Source organism: Aotus nancymaae, unplaced genomic scaffold (assembly GCF_030222135.1).
Source record: "Aotus nancymaae isolate 86718 unplaced genomic scaffold, 86718_ANA_hifiasm-v0.15.2.pri h1tg000007l, whole genome shotgun sequence".
NCBI lineage: Eukaryota > Metazoa > Chordata > Mammalia > Primates > Aotidae > Aotus > Aotus nancymaae.
This window is the reverse complement of record NW_026988418.1, coordinates 47587676-47608854: the sequence shown is the minus strand read 5'-3', so window position 1 is coordinate 47608854 and position 21179 is coordinate 47587676. Positions and strand designations below refer to the sequence as shown.

At 41.2% G+C, this 21179-nt stretch overlaps 1 long non-coding RNA gene across 1 annotated transcript in view; it reads left to right on the top strand.

Moving 5' to 3' along the window:
- The first annotated feature begins 8704 nt into the window (after nucleotides 1–8704).
- The window catches only part of LOC105710465 (uncharacterized), a 36980-nt gene continuing 24505 nt past the window's right edge, over nucleotides 8705–21179 (top strand). The window contains exons 1-2 of the long non-coding RNA XR_001105796.2: nucleotides 8705–9179; nucleotides 9871–9974. This is a non-coding gene — a long non-coding RNA (uncharacterized LOC105710465). The remainder of the gene's footprint in view (nucleotides 9180–9870; nucleotides 9975–21179) is intronic.

Genomic DNA, 21179 nt, shown 5'->3' with positions numbered 1-21179 from the left:
AGAACAGCCGTGTCAGAGTCTGCAAGTCGAGGCTTGAGACATGACTCGATTTGGCCCTGGAGGTTATTGGTGACCCTGACAAAGCTGTTTCTGTGGAATGAAAGGGGTGAAAGCCGATTTGGAAGGAGTTCAAGGGAGAATGAAAGGAGAGGACTGGAGACAGTGAGGACGGGCTATTTTTGAGGTTTGCGTTTGTTTATTCTTGACAAGGGACCAGAGATATATGGCAATAGCTAAAGGGACATATGAGGTCGAGGGAGGGGTTGATTTTAAGATGGGAGTTATTACAGCATATTAGTTCTTGGTGGGAAGGACCCAGTGTGGGAAGTATACAGGTGGAATAAATGATAACTCAGGTGAGAGGTGACAACTGCTGGAAGGAATGGGCTCTAGGATATAGGTGGACGAGGCTGGTCTTTAACCTGAACAGGGACATTCCATCCATAGCAAGAAGAGGAAGATAGAGTATGCATGCAGGGAGTTGGAAGACAGGGAGAGAGTGTTCACTGTTTTTTCTCCTATCTTATCAGTGAGTGCCCCAGATCATTAGCCGAGAGTAATGGTAAGGGAGGGGGAGTTGAAGGTTTGAAGAGAGGAGAAGGGCAGTGAGTGTGCCAGGAGACTTAGTAGGGCTGCTAGACCAAGGCCCCTCAGTGAGGCTGAAGGGCACAGATTTAAGGTACTACCATTCAGAAAGGCCATGTGTCTTCTCCTGCCCGTCTAGCTGCCTGGCTGTAGTGATGCTGCAAACAGAGTTGAATTATTTTGTCAGGCGATGTCTGGGTTCCACTAATTAAATAAAAATATCTGGGGTTTGGGCCCAGCCATAGATACACCCAAAGTGATTGTCATGTGTAGCCAGGGTTGAGAACCATGGATTAAAGCAAGAAAGTGAAGGGAAGGTACAGTGAAGAGCCTGAGCTCCAGGAAATACAGCTGTGAAGAATTCAGTGTATGTTTAATTACATAAACATGAGCTATAAACATAACTGCTATTGTAATTCAGGGAACAAGGGCCAAGGAGGGGGAACCAACATTGATTGAGTACCTATGACGGGTTAGGAATTGTGTTAAACACTTTATGTGCTTAGTCTTCAAACAACTGTTAGAGATAAGAATTTTACTCTCTACTTTAGAGTACATAAGCTGAGATTGAGAATGAGGATGTGAGTTGCACACAGGTCCACAACTAATAACGAGTAAAGCCAGGATTTGAATCCAGAAGCAATTTACTCTAAGATTATTGCTTAAGATTTTGTGGTAGATGTGTGACTTGAGTTGTGTGTTAAAGGAGCAGTAGAATTTTTATTTTGGAGACACAAGAGGGTTTCCTAGCTAGAGGTAAAAAAAAAAAAAAAAAAAAAAAGAGGCCTGGAGGCAAGAAAGAACATGAGGAATTCAGAGAATATTCAGGGAGAAGGATGCCTCCTAGGGCCAGATGGGTTGCAGTAAATGAAAGAATAAGTGATCTAACCAACCAATCAAGGAATAAATGGATTAGGGGAGTGTCTGTCCTCAATGGCGAGCCGGCTGGGCGGCTGACAATGGACTCAAGACCCAAGGAAGCTGCATTGCAGAATAGCTAAGTGAATGTTCCCTGCATTGTTTGCACCATTCATTATTTTAAAAAAATGATAGCTGTTGGGTTCCGTTGAGATAAAAGATGGCATCTGAGTATAAGCTCATTATCATCTGTCACCATGGCTTGGGAGCTTTATGTGTCCACAGAATCTCAGAATCTATATTTTCCCAGCTTTAATCTCAGGGTCGATATCCCAACATAGCACTACTCATAACAAATAGCTAGTATTAAATGATAAAATAGGCTACTGTGTTTTATTTTATTTGGCTTTCAAGCCAATCAATTTTATACCTGTCTGTCTGAATGCTGAATAAAAAATTCTAGAGACAGTTAAGAATCATATGAAAAACTACAATATGCTGACAAAACGAACCTTTATCTTCCCCACTTCTCCCACAGAAAGAGGCCCTTGGTAGACTGCTGATGATACACCTAATAAGGCAGATGCTTATGGAAATGGTCCTTTTGACTGGTTTGCAGAGTAACTCTATTTTATGCCCCTTTGGCCTGCAGATACAGCTCCTCATGTGCCCCGTGTGATGTGCTTAGTGACAACAGTGGTTTGCTTGCCTTCTCACAGAGATTATTTTTTTGCTTTGATAATATGGAAAATCGTAATTCCTGAATTAGAACATGAGAAATAAAATATGTCTGGTCATAGTTGATATAAAACCATGGCCAAAAAATGGGGCTTATGAAAAATAAACTAGCATCTGTCCTCATCAGCACTGCTGATTAGAAAGCTGCATTTCTCGGGAGAGAGATCCAAGATGGCTGATGATTAGCAGCTCGTGCACGTACCTCCCAGTGAAAGCGCAAAGAACGAGAGGACGCCACACTTTCAGACGAATATTTGTTGCTCACGGACCAGGACATTCCCAGTGGAGGAGCTCCACGGGTCGCCAGGGCGACTCTTGTGGCCGGCGTGGCGGTTTTGCTGGTGCCTTAGCACGCCAGTTCTTGGTGCAGAGTCCGGAGATTCCAGGGCAGAAAAGCACCATCAATCTTAACACCGCTGTTTTGGCCAGCTCAGTGGATTGCTCAGATTTCGGCGCAGGGAATCAACAAATTGGACGTCAGAGACCCAGTTAGAAAGTTGGTAATTATAAAGACGACAGACGGACAAATATATAATGAAGGGAAGAAACCAGCGTAAAAAGGTAGAGAATACTCAAAATCAGAATGCCTCTCCCTCTACAGGGGATTGCAATTCCTCATCAGTAACGGAACAAGGCTTAATAGATTACACGTGTGTTCCAATAACAGAAGCAGGTTTCAAAACGTGGGTGATAAGAAACTTCTGTGAATTAAAAGAACTTGTTCTAACCCAATGCAAAGAAACTAAGAACTTTGAAAAAAGGTTTGACGAAATGTTAACGAGAATGGACAATTTAGAGAAGACTATAAGTGAATTGATGGAGCCGAAAAACACAACACGAGAACTTCGCGAAGCATGCACAAGTTTAAACAGTCGAATTGATCAAGCAGAAGGAAGGATATCAGAAGTCGAGGACCAGCTCAGTGAAATGAAACGGGAAGACAAGAATGCAGAAAAAAGGATGAAAAGGAATGAGCAAAGTCTCCAGGAAATATGGGACTATGTGAAAAGACCTAATTTACGTTTGATAGGTGTACCTGAATGTGATGAAGAGAATGAATCCAAGTTGGAAAATACTCTTCAGGATATCATTCAGGAAAACTTTCCCAACCTGGCAAGGCAGGGTAATATTCAACTCCAGGTAATACAGAGAACACCACAAAGATATTCTTCAAGAAGACCAACCCCAAGGCACATAATCGCCAGATTTATTAGGGTTGAAATGAAGGAGAAAATACTAAGGGCAGCCAGAGAGAAAGGTCAGGTTACCCATAAAGGGAAACCTATCAGACTTACAGCAGATCTCTCAGCAGAAACCCTACAAGCCAGAAAAGAGTGGGGACCAATATTTAACATCCTTAAAGAAAAGAACTTTCAACCCAGAATTTCCTATCCAGCCAAACTAAGCTTTATGAGCGAAGGAAAAATTAAATCTTTTGCGAACAAACAAGTACTTAGAGAGTTCACCACCACCAGGCCTGCTTTACAAGAGCTTCTGAAAGAAGCACTATACATATAAAGGAACAACCAATATCAGCCTTTCCAAAAATATATCAAAAAGCAAAGAACTTTAACACAATAAAAAATTTACATCAACTAATGGGCAAAACAGCCAGCTAGCATCAAACGCCGGTATTAAACCTATATATATTTTAATTGGATAAAAAGCCAAAACCCATCGGTATGCTGCATCCGGGCCCATCTTACATGCAACAATACACAAAGACTCAGAGAGAAGGAGGAAGATTTACCAATCAAACAGAGAGTAAAAATAAACTAATAAACAAAAAGCAGGAGATGCAATTCTCGCCTCTGATAAAGTAGACTTTAAAGCAACAAAGATCAAAAGAGGCGAGGAATGACATTACATAATGGCAAAAGGATCAATGTAACAAGAAGAGCTAACGATTCTATAGATCAACGAGATAGAAAATTAACAAAGATATTCAGAACTTGAACTCAGACCCGGAACAAGTAAACTTAATAAACATTTATAGAACTCTCCACTTCAAATACACAAAACATACATTACCACCTCACACCTATTCCAAAGGTGACTATATAATTGGAAGTAAATCACTCCTCAGTAATCGCATAGCATTTCATAGGTTTAAATTAAATATTGGTTGGCTGTTTGTTTGTTATTTTCTTCCCTTATTCCTTCCTGACTACATCATTAAGTATAATTATCAGTATAAAAGAGGTTTTCAATACCCATTACTAAATTGCATTCTAGCCTGGGCAAGAAAGCAATACTCCCATTCTCTCTCCCTCTTTCTTTTCCTTCTCCCTCCTCCTCATTCTCTCTCTCTCTTTCTCTTCCTTTTTCCAAAAAAAAAAAAAAAAAAAAAAAAAAAAAAAAAAGAGTTGGAATGAGAGGAAGAGATGGGGCTTAGGGGAAAAAAAAAAAAAAAAAAAAGAGAAAGCTGCATTTCTCCTCTCTTTGCCTAGGTATTCCTTTGGGAAATATATGTGGTTCAAATAAGGTGGCAGGTATTTTGCCTGTCCTTGGGTGGAAAGCATTCACTTTTGAGGGTTTTTTTGTTGTTGTTGTTGTCATAGGAAAAAAAAAAGGAGTACAAATGACCCAACCAGAAAGTATGCAATAAATTTAACATAAAGGACAACTTCTAATTGTTACGCTTGTCTGGATTTCAGTTTCTGTCCAAAAAAGTCTTTTTAGTTTAAGTCACTCATTGATGCAGCATGCACTATTCAGACATTCATAGAGCAAACTTGCATAAAGTATCTACCATGGGCTAAACAGTGTGCTGGGAACCAAGAAAGATAGTGAGGGAAATAAAATGGACTCTGAGCTCAAAAAGCACTTACATTAATGACTAATGTCATTAAAGGCTCTTCCAGTAAGTTTATGAAACGAAAAAGGAGCTACATACTCACCAATTGCCCGCACTGTCTCTCACCACATTTGTGACTATCAAAAAGTCCTGTTTGGATTGCCTTTATATATTTTGCAGCATATTGTATAAAACTTATTATGCTATGGAACCAATTAGAGTTTTCCAAAGAACCAATGACTTCAAGGACATTTGTATATGAGATACACATGTTCTGTAGATTATATAAATGAATTACAGACTTTAAAAATTGTTATTGCTCCCCTGAAGCATATTCCATGATTTTTGTTTCTATTATTTTTTAATTATTAAAATCCATTTGGTTCCCTTACAGAAGAATACGGAAAGGCAAAAGATGTTTAACTAGAGAGAAAGAGTTAAGGGTAACTGGGAGTGCTAGGACTGGTGTCAGCTGGACTGCTAAGGGGTTGACTCCATTGTCATCACATGGAGGAACTTCCCACACAGTTAAATGCAGACTCTAGCACCACAGAGGACACAGCTCATTGGCTTCCAGGATACCACATTCTCTTGGTTGCCCCTTCCAAGTCTGTTCTACTGGTTTCTACTCTTCTCCCTGGCTTGTAAATGCTGGAGGGCACTGCCCCTGGCCCAGTTCTTTTTTCTATCTACCCTCACTCTGTTCGTGATCTGATCCAATCATATGGCTCTAAATAACAGCTATATGTGGACAACTCTCAACTTTCTATCAATGGCCAAGGCCTCTTCTCTCAAACTCCAAACTCATGATGGGGGGATGGAGGCAGCAAACCACCATGGCATGTGTATATCTATGTAGAAATCCTGCAAGACCTGCACCTGTACCCCAGAACTTAAAGTATAATTTAAAAAAAAACTATAAAACAAAACAAAAAAAAAAAAGAAAGAAACTTTCACTTAAACAGCTCGCATATATTCCCTACCACCACAATCAACTACCCGCAGTCCTTCCCATCTCAGTTGATGGTAACACAGATCTTTAGATTGCTCCAGTCAAAACTCTCAGAATCCTCTTTCACTTCTTCTTTTTTCACACTCCTCATCCAATATGTCAACAAACTGTCTTGTCTCTTTTTAATGTAAAGGCAGAATCTGACCACTTCTCACCACCTCCCGTGCTGTTTCTTGGTCTGCGCTACCATGATCTCTTGCCTGGATTCCTGCATACCCTCTCATTGGTCTTCCAGCCTCTACCTTTCTTCTCCTGTGTCTGTTCTCCACACTCCAGCCAGAGTGATCCTTCTACGATTCAAGTCAAGTCATGTCACTCCTCTGCTCTGAACTTTGCAATGGCTTCCCGTCTTATTAAAGTGATGTCAGCGACCTTCATGATTTAGCCCTGTCGCGTCTTTACCTCTCCTCCTTCTACCTCCCCTCACTCCCACCACTCCCATTACATCATCCTCTTGCTTGTCCTTGACCATGCCGGGGATCTACTCCCTCAGGGCCTGTGTGCTGTTGATTCCTCTCCCACATATCTGCACATGACTTACTTCCTCAGCTCCTTCAAGTCTGTACTCAAATGTCTCCTTCTAGGTGAGACTTTCCCCAACAATCCTATCTAAATTGTAGGTAGGTTCTGACCTTCCCCCTTCCTCTGCTCCATTTTTTCATAGTACTTATCATTTTCGAAAATGCTTCCCCCACTAGAACCTAAGCTCCATGAGGCAGGGCTTTTTGCCTCTTATGTTCAGCGATCTATCCCAAGCACTTAGAACAGCCTGGCAGATAGTAGGTGTTCTATAAATACTTGGATATAAATAATAATGAATGGATGTATAATATACAGGAGGGAACCTCCTTTTAAGAAATATTTCCATCTGCTGAATTTGTTTTTTAAGCTTTACTAAGGTATAACTGACACCAAGAAGATGCACATGTTTAAATGTATACATTTGATGAATTTGGACATATGCATACATCTGTAATACCATCATCAAAATCAAATACTAAGCATAGCTATCACCTCTAAATCACCTCTAAATATTTCCTGGTGTTCTTTTGTCTGTGTGTGTGTGTGTGCGGTAAGAACACTTAACATGAGATCTATCCTCTTAACATATTTTTAAGTGTGCAATACTGTATTGTTTCTTTCCATTGAATTTGTGTTTGTATAGTCCCTAAGAGATCATGGGAACACTCTTCTGAACAACTGCTAGGCACACAAGTTCAAGTATTCTTTTTTTTTGTTTGAGATAGAGTCTTGCTTTGTCACCCAGGCTGGAGTGCAGTGGCACCATCTCAGCTCACTGTAACCTCTGCCTACCAGGTTCAAGTGATTCTCTTGCCTTAGCAAGATTAAGTAGCTGGATTACAGGCACCTGCCACCTCGCCCGGCTAGTTTTTTTGTATTTTTAGTAGAGATGGGGTTTCGCCATGTTGGCCAGGCTGGTCTTGAATCCTGACCTCAGGTGATCCACCTGCCTCTGCCTCCCAAAGTTCTGGGATTACAGGTGTGAGCCACTGTGGCTGGCCAAATTCAGTATTCTAATCACTAACACTTGTCATGTGTTTATAAGTTGAGCCCTGTGGGAAGCATTCTGCATGCACCATTTCCTTAAATTCTCACAATCCGATGAAGAAGCTTGGAGTGATGTTACCTCCATTGTATAGACAGAAGTACACCAGTACACCAGATCAGAAAGGTTAAGTGATTTCCCCAAGCCGCACAGCATATATATGTATATATAAATGACTTTCTTTCTTTTCTTTCTTCTTTCTTTTCCTTCCTTCCTTCTTTCCTTCCTTCCTTCCTTCTCTCTCTCCTTTCTCTCTCTTGTTCTTTCTTTTATTCTTCTATTCTCTTCTTTTTTTTCAAAACAGGGTCTCACCATACCACCCAGGCTGGAGTGCAGTGGCATGATCATAGCCCACTGCCGCCTCCAACTCTTGGGCTCAAGCCATCCTCCTGCCTTAGCCTCCTGATACAGGTGTGGGCCACCATGACTGACTAATCTTTTTTTTTTTTTTTTGTAGAAATGGGGGTCTTGCTATGTTATTCAGGCTGTTCTCAAACCTCTAGCCTTAAGTGAACCTCTTGTCTTGGCCTCCCAAAGTGCTGAGATTGAGTTTCTTCATCACTCTACAATTCTACCTCCTTTAAGCAAAGGCTTATTGTCAGGATTGGTTCTTTGGTATTCCTTTTCCAACAGTTGCCCAAAGCCCTAAATGAATTCTTACCCAGCTACTTGAAACAGTGGAAAGACTTCAGAAGTGTGACCAATTAGTCAGGCAATGCCACAGGAGAGGTGCCAGAATTCAACTGGATGTCATTTTAATAACCCTAAGAATTAATTATCTTAACAGTTTGAAAGGATATTAAACGAATACAGAACTCTATCTATTAAGTTCAAATGTCTTTGGAGAGAACCAGAAATATATATATATATACACATATACACATACATATACATACCCCTAATCAAATGAAGTGTGCAGTCCAAGGAAGTGGGCGGGAGTGGTGCAGGCTTCTGTGAAGAGATACTCGGTAAAGTAGAATGTGAACTTGGGGCCATGGACTGTGAGACACATCATCTGAAGGGCATTGATAGCGCTGCTATAAATAGAAGTAAGCATGTTCCAGCAGCACTGCTGACGGGAAGGCACTCAGCTTCCCAGACACCACCTCTGGGCGTTACCATGACTCATGGGAATGACAGCTAGCTCTTTTGTGGGTGCAGTGGTTTGAATGGTGGCCCCTAAAAGGATATATTTATGTCCAAATCCCTGGAACTTGTGCATATTAATTTGGAAAACTGATCTTTGCAGATGTTATGAAGTTAAGATTCTTAATATAAGATTATCCTGGAACACCTGACAGGGCCCTAAATCCAACGATAACCATCCTGGTAAGAGGTGAAAGCAGAGACACATGGAGGAGAAGGTGCTGTGAAGATGGAGCTAGAGATAGCAGTGATGTGGCCACAAGCCAAGGAAGCCCGGAAACGCTGAGAGCCACCAAAAGCTGGAAGAGGTAGTGAAGGATTATCCTCTAGAGACTCCAGAGGTCATGGCCATGTTGATACTTCATTTTGGACTCCCAGCCTCCAGAACAGTGAGAGAATAAATTTCAGTTGTTTGAAGCCACCTGGTTTATCATGATTTGTTACAGCAGCCCAGAGAAACTAATACGGTATAGTGGGTAAGCATCACTCAACCCTAGGCTGATTTCAATACAAGTATGGATGTGTTTAAGGAAATTAACCTGTTGTATATTACACATATTTGGTATCTCACGTGCATGTAACATTTAAGACAATTTTGCCTAATATTAAAATGAACAGACTTTAGATTCCACTTTACAATGTGTGAATAATTGATTTAGTTTTTAAGTTATAATTTTACTAAGTTTATATAGATTCTCGAAATAGTTAAAGGAACTTAAAGTTAACCTTTTATGAGTTTGATGTATAGGTGTTCTGTGTTAAGTACTCAGAAAGATTATGTCATTTTAATCAGAAAATTGAAGAAATTTTAAAAGAGAAATAGAATATGTTGATTTACAAATTCAATTAAAAATGCTTGAAGTTGTTAAATTAACTAAGTGTATAAATAGGGTCACGTATTATTCCAAGACCCTTAACACAGTTCTTGAAAATATGACAGACTGCGTACAATGTACAAGAAACAGTAAGATTTGATGCAGAACATAAAAGCTTTAGAGAAAATAAGGTTTCTTAATCTGTAACTTTAATAATTTAAGATTAACTTTTAAAAGCAACATTAACCTCTGAATAGTTTTTCCTGCCCTCAAAACCACTCGAGGGCACCAAAAAAGCTCACATTTAATAGAAGCAACATAAAAGAAACTTTCTAATTATTCCATCCTTCAGGAACAGGGCCAAGGGAGGCAGTCAGCAGAAATGAAGCTCCGTCCGGACGGTGTGAAGGTGATCTATGTGGTGATCAGAACAGCAGAGGGCTATGAACTTTGCCGGTGAGTATCTTTGTTCTGAGTCAAAGTGTTCCTTGGCACGTGAAGGAACATCAGGTCCAAGGGCTTCTAGTGACTCAACAGATAACATAAATTCCATCAAAGCTTGGCTTTTGCCCATCCCAACCTCTCCTCCCTAAGATAGTACAGTGAGTGTGGCATCCAGGCAATAGTCTGATTTTCTGTTTCTTCTGTTCAATTTGAGGAACCAACTCTGTCCCTGCAGAGAAAACCACAGAATGATTATTTTGCACTGGCAACCATTTCTGGCTTTAGTACTTCAGTTCCCATTTATTGCTGTCGGTATCCTTGGTTTTCTTCTGTGTGGTTGCTGGTCCTAAAATCTCCATTTGCTTCCAAGTTGGTTGATGGGTCGGACCCTTTCTCCCTTGAGTGTGGCCAGGCTGTGACTTTAATTTCAACTAATGCAATATGGCAAAGGTGAGAGGATGTCCGTTCTGGGTTACATTACCCTGACAGAAGCTTACAGAGCTGACATGTTCACCTTGCTAGAAGACCCTGCTGGCTGTGAAGAAGCGGGCTAGAGTGCAGTGGCATGATCTCTGCTCACTACAACCTCTGCCTCCTGAGATCAAGTGATACAAATTGGAAAGAAAGAATAATAATTTAACTATAGGTTTAAAAAAATATGCTCCATAGGCAATCATGTTATCTGCTAATGATGATTATTTTATTCTTTCTTTCCAATTTGTATACCTTTTTATTTTCCTTTTCAAAATATTACTGATGAGCATCAGTAGAATAATGCTGAATAGAATGATAATATTGAGCATCCTCTACTTGTTCCTGATTACAAAGGAAATAGTTGCAAGTTTTATTATTAAGAATTATTATCTGCCATAAATTTTTGGTTTTGACCTTTTTCCTGTTAAAGGAGTTATCTTCTTAATTATCATTTTCAGTGTTTCTATCACAAATTAGCTTGCTTTTATCAAATGCTTTTTGCCATCTATTAAAATGATAAAATTATCAGTCAGCTAGGTGTGGTCGTTCACACCAGTAATCCCAGCATTTTGGGAGGCTGAGGCTGGCAGATTACCTGAAGTCAGGAATTCGAGATCAGCCTGACCAACATGGTGAAACCATTTCTCTACTAAAAATACAAAAATTAGCTGAGCATGGTGGTGCACCTCTGTAATCCCAGGTACTCAGGAGGCTAAGGCAGGAGAATTGCTTGATCTCAGGAGGCAGAGGTTGTAGTGAGCAGAGATCATGCCACTGCACTCCAGCCTGGGTAACAGAGTGAGACTCTGTCTCAAAAAAAAAAAAAAAAAAAAAAAGAGAGAGAGAGAAATGATAAAGTTGTCTTCCTTCTCTAATCTGTTAATGTAAGAAATTGCATTAATTAATTTTACAATGTTAACTCAGCTTTGCATTCCTGGGATAAACCCAACTTAGTGTGATGGATTTTTTTTTTATATATACCCTGCTGGATTTGGTTGATAATAGTTTCTTTAGAATTTTGGCAACTTTGTATATGAATAAGATTAGCCAATAATTTTCCTTTCTAGTACTGTTTAATTTGATTTTAGGATCAATGTTACACTGATCTCAGGATGAAAAGGAAAAGTTTAAGAATGGTGTAAAAGGATGTTAAATTAAGTTTCGATTGAAGTACCAGGATTCAAAAGATGTAAACTTCCAAAGTGAGATGTTAGACCAAGATTGCCTTTTCAAAGGAAATATCCAGGAATCAATTTCTCCACATGAACAACTCCTTGCCCTGTCAAGCATATAAATGTCTAGAAAGTGGGGTTTAATGGAGATTTAAAGAGAATTTCTTTGGAAAACTTTGCTAGTATGAACTGAGCCAACTGAGATGGGATTCAATTGTTCCCCACGGAGAGCTTCACATGCGTCCTCTCCACCTACTCAGGTCAGCACACTTGAGTCCGGCTCCCATTTAGAACACAGAAGGCAAGAAAAGGATGGGCTCGTTTGGTGATGGATTGAAAGAAAGATGCTGCTGAGCTTGAATCAGGTTGTAATCCCCAAATTTGCCTGGACAAAGCAGTATGATGGTTTCCTTGGCTCATATGTGGCTAGATACGCACAAAAAAGCTGGGCGTTGCGTCATCATAGATGAACTCAGAGTCAGGTCAGGTGGAGAGGTGAACAGATTTCATTACAGCGTGAGCTAGAGGTGGATACTGCTTTCCTTGGCAGTAAGGGGTAGTAAGTAAGCAACTTCCAGAACACAGTGCATTCATTCAGAGCAAAGGAAATCAGCAGTGATAGGGTAAGAAAATAGGTTCTCCTAAGTACGCATGAAAGCATTCCATGAGAGAAAGAATCAGCTTCAAACACCTTGCAGATCAAGAGAGAGCAAGGCACTCTTATATACCAGTACCAGTTCAGTAAGGACTTTCTGCTTCTCTTCCTTCCTCATCTCCCAAACCCGAAGAGGATCAGAAACAGCAGTAAATGGATGGGGGATATGTGAGTTATTAAGTTACTGTCTTTTCAGCTCAAATCCACTCTTTTATTCCCTGCTTTGTGGTGCTCAGGCAGGAACCCCAGAAATCACATTTCTGCTTTTCCCTTCCTGCTGGGCTCTGCCAGTTGGGGTGCTAGAGGGAAACTGCAAGGCTGGAGGAGCAGAAGGAATGTGTTCCTCTGGTTGCTTCCTGTGGACTTCCTTTCTGCTCTTAGTTTTTGTGTCACTCCAGCACTGCACCTTCACTGCATTGGTGGTAGTTTCTTCCATAGCAGCAGCTGATCCAGTTTGCCATTTCTACCAAACTTGTAGGACCAGACTTGTCACTTCACCCCTTCAACCTGAGACATGACTACGTGCTGGCCAGTGCCTCCTCTTCAGAGTCCTGGCCCAGCCTCCCCTGGCTGCTTCTCTGAGCTGAGATACCACTATTAGTCAAGCATCGCCCCCTCCTCAGGGTCAGGGCTTCAGCTCAGCAGGATCCTTTGTCTCAGCTTTTCAATTTCAAGAATGCCAATCTCTTCCTTTTATTTCCTCAGCCTTGGGAATGATAGCTGTTTCCTAAAATGATTGCTTATGACCTCTTAACATTCTCTTCTTCTCTTTTCTGTTACCTGGTTAGTAGCTTTACATCCAGTTAATAATTCTTTATGTGAAATTCTTTCTCAAATAACTGGTGTGTTTTCTGTCCCCTGACTAGTATAGGGGAAGGTGATTGACAAGGTGAGAAAGAAAAACAAAAGACTTGAATTTTATGTCTTTCCCAAAAACAGGTGGTCTCCTTGCCACAGCCCCTAGCTGGGGGACAAGACGTTAGAGTGGAAAAAAGTCTTAACTTTTAAATTGAAATCTTGACTTTTTATGTCAAGTTACTAATTTGAGTCTGGGTTTGTGTCTGAAAGTGAATAAAGGTATTTCTATTACTCAATAACAACTATAAAAGTGAATTTTTATAGTTATTTTATATAGGACTTGCCTGAGTTTTCGTCCAATGGCAAGGGAAAAATTGCTTTCACTAAGAAGATTTAAAGGAATTTAAAATTGCTTTCACTGAGAAGATTTAGGAGACAAAACTAATAACTTTCTGGATTATATCCCATCAATTCTGCTTCTTTAACATACTATAGAATCTTCAGCTGTAGTTGAAATGCCTTGTAAAACTCACAAATAAAACTCTCTGAGCCAAGGATTTATTTTGTGGGAAGATTTTTTACTGCTGATTATACAGCCTTTCTATTTCTTTTTTGGTCAGTTTTGGCAAATTATTTTTTCTTGTATTTCTATTATCTTTTTGATCATTTGTATTCCACTTTCCCTGCTAATATTGTTTGTGTCTTATCTCTTTATATATATTTTTAGTTTCCTTATAATCTTTCCAGAAGTTAGTCTCTTCAAAGTGTCAATTTTTGGCTTCGTTGATTGTCCTTATTGTATCTGTTTTCTAATTTAAGGTTGTCATTTCCTTCTTTTTATTTTTTGGGGAATTTTCCGTTTTCTGTCTACCTTCTTGTGTTTGATGCCTAGCTTATTAATCTTATGTTTTAAGTAGCATTATTTCCCAAATAAACATTCAAACTTATACATTTGTATTTATGCACACTTAGGAGAACTCATTGCCGTCCTCTACCACAGCTGATTCTCACCTGCAGATCCCTTGGTCTGAATAAACGCACTGCAAACTGCACGTTTTTAGTGTAGTTGTATATGGTTCTTGGATTTTTTTATTTTCCTGTACAAATTCTTTTTGACCCATGAGTTATCAAGTAATTTGTTTTCTTTTAATTTTTTTTTTTTTTTTTTTTTTTTGAGACGGAGTTTCGCTCTTGTTACCCAGGCTGGAGTGCAATGGCGCGATCTCGGCTCACCGCAGCCTCCGCCTCCTGGGTTCAGGCAATTCTCCTGCCTCAGCCTCCTGAGTAGCTGGGATTACAGGCACGCGCCACCATGCCCAGCTAATTTTTTGTATTTTTTAGTAGAGACGGGGTTTCACCATGTTGACCAGGATGGTCTCGATCTCTTGACCTCGTGATCCACCCGCCTCGGCCTCCCAAAGTGCTGGGATTACAGGCTTGAGCCACTGCGCCCGGCCTCTTTTAATTTTTTCTTTGAAGCATAACATAGAAAATGTAAATGTATACATTTAATACAGAAAAGTATACATGTTATAAGCAATTAACTTGAAGAACTTTCATAAACTATACACACCTGTGTATCCACACATTACAATTTAAACACAGAGATATGAGCACTTTTGTCCTTGTTGAGGTGAAATTTACACAGCATAAAGCTAACCTTATTAAAGTATACAAGGCATACTTTCGTGGGATTTAGTACATTTACAATGTTATGCAACCACCACCTCTATCCAGTTCTAATACGTTTTCATCACCCCAAAAGAAAATCCTCTACTCATTAAGCAGCAATTCCCTTCTCCTCCCAGCCCCTGGCAACCACCAATCTGCTTTGTCTCTACGGATTTTTAAATGATGTGTTTTAAATTTCTAAATATACAAAGATTTTTAATTATGATTTTCACTTGTTTCTAATTTAATTGTGTTGTGGTCTTATGATACTTATTCTCTGAATGTGTTGAGATTTGATGTTTGCTTTATGCCCTGATACACAATTTAGTTTTTGTAAAGGTAATATATGATTTTATAAAGAATGCATATTCCCCAGTGGTTGAGTGCAGTGCTCTATGTAAGTCATTTATATCAAACTTGTTAATTGTCTTGTTCAAATCTTTATAACTTTACTGAATTTTTTGGCTGTTTGATCTATCAATTACTAAGAAAGTCATGTTAAAGCTCCCACTCTGATCACAACTTTGCCAATTACTACTTGAAGTACTGTCAGTTTTTGCTTAGTGATAGACTTTTCAGATAACATGGAGGGGCGCTAATCAAAGCAGAAACTTCAGATGTGCTAAACGTGCAAAAGACTACCAGCTGCGTTAGTTTTTTTCTGCCATGTTAGCATAGTTTGGTCAAAGTCTTCCCAGAATAAGGAAGTCCTGGCTTTGCACTCTTTCCCCTTCTCTTTTCCTTCCTCTCGTTCCAGAAACGCATATGAGTGAAATCAAGGAATGGTCTCAGAAGATGTTGAATAAAAATACTCTAGATCCTTGGAATTTCCTTATTTTATTTCAGCAGTGGAGCTGAAAATATCTTTAAATAATTGTTTCACTATTTACCGTAGAACTTCATAATTTCCCATTTTCCACAAGGGTCACTGCACCAAGGGTGGTGCTGGACGGAGCATAGGCTGAGAACTGTTGGCATCTCATGTCTCTATGCTGCCTCTTCATCAGGCAGTGAATGATGAATTGAGACTCAGTCCACTTGCGGGGAAAGGCGCCTATCATCCCACAGCTGAATTCACTCTATTTACTGCTACTTTAGCTAGAACAAGAAAGAGAAGCATACGTGGTGAGTTACTGAACTTAGTTCAGCGTCTTTATTCCTCATTACCTTCTACATCTAATTCAATTGCTAATTGAAATAATTCCTGTCTTTACCTGGTAACAAAATTCTATTTTGCTGGTAAGACAGGCTGACTGATGTGCTTTGAAAAAGGAGCAAAACATCTTTCACCATGCTTGGATTCATTTCCCTTAGCAGATGATTGCAGTAACTTTGCATCATTTTTCATCTGGCAAGTCAACAGAAGCCAAGTTTTGAGAGAAATAAAGCTTGTTCCTTGGAGTGGAACAATGCCACAGAAGGTGAAACAACTTCATTTTCCATGCAGACATGCAGGCCCGTCTCGTACTTGCAGAGAGAGGTGCCTGGATTTGCTCAAATCAACTTGTGGTGCTCATACTAATTGGTTGTTTGAAATGGGCTGTCCAGCTGGCAGCTGTCAGGGCTGCTGGAACGGCCCTGGGATTGCTGATTCATTTCTCTTCCTAAGACTGAATGGTCTATTATTTGGAAGGGAGGGAGAAGCCAATGTAGTCTGCCCCAACTTGTTGCAAGTGATACCCAAGAAGGGGGCCGCCTCTCCAGGCCTCTCCTGACCTTTGGAGGAGTCATATGCACCTTAGCACAATAAATGCCTGGGGAACTGGTGCTGCCTCTGGCACCCTGGAGCCTGGAAGTCAGAGCAGTTCACGAGATTTCCTAGACCAGTGTATAGTGGGAAGCAGAGACACAGTGATTAGCTGGGGTGTGTGAACCGGTCAGACAGCGTAGTCTGCAGTCCTTTGGGCTCATTACCCACCTCATGAACTTCTGTCCTGCTCATTTTCCTGATGTGGGAAGTAGTGGCAAAGACAAGGACTGTGGGGCAGATTATCACTTGCTGAGTATTATGATGATTCACACTTTAATACTCACTTATAGAGCCTTCCAACATTGAGTCAATCTAGATCTACTTACTATCTATGACATGTTAGAAATAGTGCTGGACGGCGAAAGAAACAGTCAATAGAGTGAATTGGCAACCAACAGAATGGGAAAAAATTTTTGCAGCCTACCCATCTGACAAAGGGCTGATATCCAGAATTTACAACGAGCTAAAACAGATTTACAAGAAAAAAACAAACAAGCCCCTTCAAAAATGGGCGAAGGCTATGAACAGATACTTTACAAAAGAAGACATACATGAGGCCAACAAACATATGAAAAAATGCTCATCATCACTGGTTATTAGAGAAATGCAAATCAAAACTACATTGAGATACCATCTCACGCCAGTTAGAATGGCGATCATTAAAAAATCTGGAGAAAACAGATGTTGGAGAGGATGTGGAGAAATAGGAACACTTTTACACTGTTGGTGGGAGTGTAAATTAGTTCAACCATTGTGGAAAACAGTGTGGCGATTCCTCAAGGACCTAGAAATAGAAATTCCATTTGACCCAGCAATCCCATTACTGGGTATATATCCAAAGGATTACAAATCGTTCTACTATAAGGACACATGCACACGAATGTTCATTGCAGCACAATTTACAATAGCAAAGACCTGGAACCAACCCAAATGCCCACCGATGATAGACTGGACAGGAAAAATGTGGCACATATACACCATGGAATATTATGCAGCCATCAAAAACGATGAGTTCACGTCCTTTGTAGGGACATGGATGAACCTGGAAACCATCATTCTCAGCAAACTGACACAAGAACACAAAATCAAACACCACATGTTCTCACTCATAGGCAGGTGTTGAACAATGAGAACACATGGACACAGGGAGGGGAGCACTATACACTGGGGTCTGTTGCGGGGGAGTAGGGGGGACAGCGGGGGGGTGGGGAGTTGGGGAGGGATAGCATGGGGAGAAATGCCAGATATAGGTGATGGGGAGGAAGGCAGCAAATCACACTGCCACGTATGCACCTATGCAACAACCTTGCATGTTTTTCACATGTACCCCAAAACCTAAAATGCAATAAAATAAATAAATAAATAAAATAAATAAATAAAATTAAAAAAAAAAAGAAGGATGTAAAAGTATAAATCTAACAAGATCCCTGCCTTCAAAGTCCTAACAGTCTAATCAGGAGGCCAAGATGTAAACACAAAACATGAAAGAACAATACCAAAGTAATTAACATTAAAAACCGCCAAATTTATTTCTCACAGTAGATGAATTTCTCTCTATCCTCAGAGGCATAAATGACCTGAATCTTTGGCAGAACTATCCTGTTAATCATAATGAACATAGACAATGTTATTGAGAACTTACTATAGATAGGGCATCTTTAAGCACTTTACTCATTATTTTATTCAATCTTCAGAAAAGTCGTTAAAACATAGCAGAAATCTTAAAGAGTGAGGCATGATCCAGGTTTAAAACTAGACATTACAGGCTGAGCACGGTGGCTCATGCCTATAATCCCAGCACTTTGGGAGGCCGAGGAGGGTGGATCACGAGGTCAGGAGTTTGAGACCTGCCTGGCCAGCATGGTGAAACTCCATCTCTCTTTGTATTTTTAGTCTCTACTGAAAACACAAAAAAATTAGCTGGGTGTGGTGGCATGTGCCTGTAGTCCCAGCTACTTGGGAGGCTGAGGCAGGAGAATCACTCGAACCTGGGAGGCAGAGGTTGCCATGAGCCAAGATTGCGCCACTGTACTCCAGCCTGGGTGACAGAGTGAGACTCGGTCTCAAAAAAATTAATTAATTAATTAAAAATTTAAAAAACTAGACATTACAATAGACACCACTCTTTTGAATGTCAGCCTTGGCCTACCTTGCGCCCAAGCCTGAAGTCGATTCTTTCCTATGCTGTAACATATTGCTTACTGCATTTCAGAAGTTGATCCAGGACATCATATAATAATATTGGTCCATTAGTGTACAAACAGGACTGGGTACTCGAATGTGCAGAGGTGTGTTCATGATGGTAAGAGTGCATTGTAGCAGTTAAGGTCAGGAGGTGGAAATAAACTGTTTGTAGGAAAGGTTTGTGGAGAAAGCATTTCAATAGAATTTAAAAGCTCTGTTTACAGATTAGGAACTAAGGTAGAGACTAAACATTTCACCCTATAAACTGTCGACCAAGTATCTCAAGATTAGCTATCTAGTTAGCCCATTTGTTGGCTGAAGGAGCACCATGGTTATAATGTGGCTGGAGAGTAGCTGCTGCAATTCCAGTATAGGAGACTGATCTTAGAGTGCAACTCTTCAGAGTTCTTAGGAGGCTTCCTTAGGGTAGCGGAATAATGAGCAAAGAAGGTGTGAAGCCGACGATGTCACTCTTTTGCTTCAAACTCTTGTAGGGTAAAGTCTTGTAAGATAAGGGCCCAGCACTCAAGGCCCTCCTCGGGTTCGGGCTTCAGCCCCTCTTCAGTGCCATCTCCCCCCACAGGCCAGCGTTTGCACACTACTAGCACTGACGGCTGGCTACCTATTCCATCCATCAGCTCAGTGCGTGTGCTGACCACCTACTGTGTGTCAAGCACTGTGCTCACCTTGGAGGCATGTGCCACGCTGTCCCATGCCCACCACTCTCCAGTCCTGGGGAACCTGCCACATGTCTGCTAAGGCCAACCTCAGGCTCCCTCCTTTCCAGGAAGCCTCGGTTGAGTCCCAGTGCCCTCTGTCCTCCCATTTGTTGGAATGATGCCTCGGGGTGTGACTTACTCCCTAGTCTGCTCCTTAAGAATGAAGACACGTCTTAATCATTTTGGATCCCCAGCACCTGGCATAGGACTTGGCACATAGTAGGTGTTCAATAGACATTTGTTGAACTGAACTGAAGAGGAAAGTTCGGTTGGGGTGATAGGAGAGGGTCGTGTAAGCAAGGCCCCTGGGAGAGGTGGGGGCGGGGTAAGATGGGGCAGTACACGTGTTAAGTGACTGAAGTGTTGTGTCCCTGGGGAGGAGGGAGAGTCACAGATTACGTGGCTTCCCTTTTCCGGTCAGAATAATCTCAGATTTCTGTGGGCTCATGTCCACGCCCACCAGAGGCATGTCCTACTCGAGAGGGTGTATGTAGACCCAGGCCCAGCCCCACCCTCCCACATGGAGGGAGAGTAAAAGTGAGAACTATGTGGACCAAAGATGAAGATGTGAACACAGGAAAGAGGGAGGTTTGAGTCACAACCCAAGATGCTATGGCCAGTCGTGTGACGAATTGTTTAGTGATCATTGTCAGGAAGCCTCCTGTGGAAACTAGAGGGGTAGAAGTTCCCCCAAACCGGGTGGCCCCACTGTCTGCCAGTAGCTAGCACTAACAATCACAATGAGAATTACAGAACACTGCCTCTGTTCTAGGTGCTTTATGTATGCATTTAACAGGAATTGCAAGGGAAGACTTGGTCCACGTCTATGAAAGGAGGCCTCTGAAACATTCTGACTTCACAGAGGAGAAGGAATGAGCTCAGTTTCAGGCACCTCCTCAGGGGCGGTCAAGAGCCGAATGAAGGGGAGCAGGTACAACCCTAGGTTGGCCTTGAAGAATTAGAGAAGCCTCTGTGCCCCTCCCCCAACCTGTCCCAGCCCAGAGCCTTCACTAGGGAGAGCCGTGGAGACCTGATTTCCTCTGTGTTGCCTTTGCTCATGGATACCCCATGGAGTTCTGGGCAGGCCCCTGTGGAATGGCCCCGCTGAGCCCTGGCCCCTGGAATTTGCCCTTCAGAATTATGCTCCCTGCTGGGAGAAGTATAAATATGGATGGAGCATGGCATCTTTAAACGTGGCACAAGAGGAGAAGAACAACCAGGTCCAAATGATAATATTTTGAAACGCCACAGGGAGCCTCTGCTGCTGTTGAGTTAGAATCGCTTCTCTTTCATGTGATTAAAGAAGCCCTTGTGGGTTTTTTCTTTTCCTTAGAGACATACCATGGTTTCTCCGCTCCCACTACAGCACTGAAGGATTTTTAAGGTTTCTGAGTGCACTGCATTTACATTTCCTACTCATTCTCTAAATGAAAGGCAGGCTAAAACACATTAATGAACCTCCTGATTACCGCAGCCCTTGAGAAATTAATTAATGACAATGCAGCCTACACTTAACATTCCTCCTCCTCTCTGAGCTTGGAGAGCTGAGGAGCTGCACTTTAATCCACGTCCAACCAAGAGCCACCATGTGTCTTTAGCCGAGGAGTTGGTTTGCCAGGACACATTTCAGATTGCCTCTCCTAGAGAAAAGCCATTCCCTCAATAATTAAGTGACAGCACCTTTTCAGCACCTAGAATTTTTTTTACCCTAAATTAGGTGGTTTAAGCTGATAGATGTTGGGTATGTCTTGTTTCTTTTCTCTTTTTAAAGTAAACAAGTGTCAAGTACCAGCG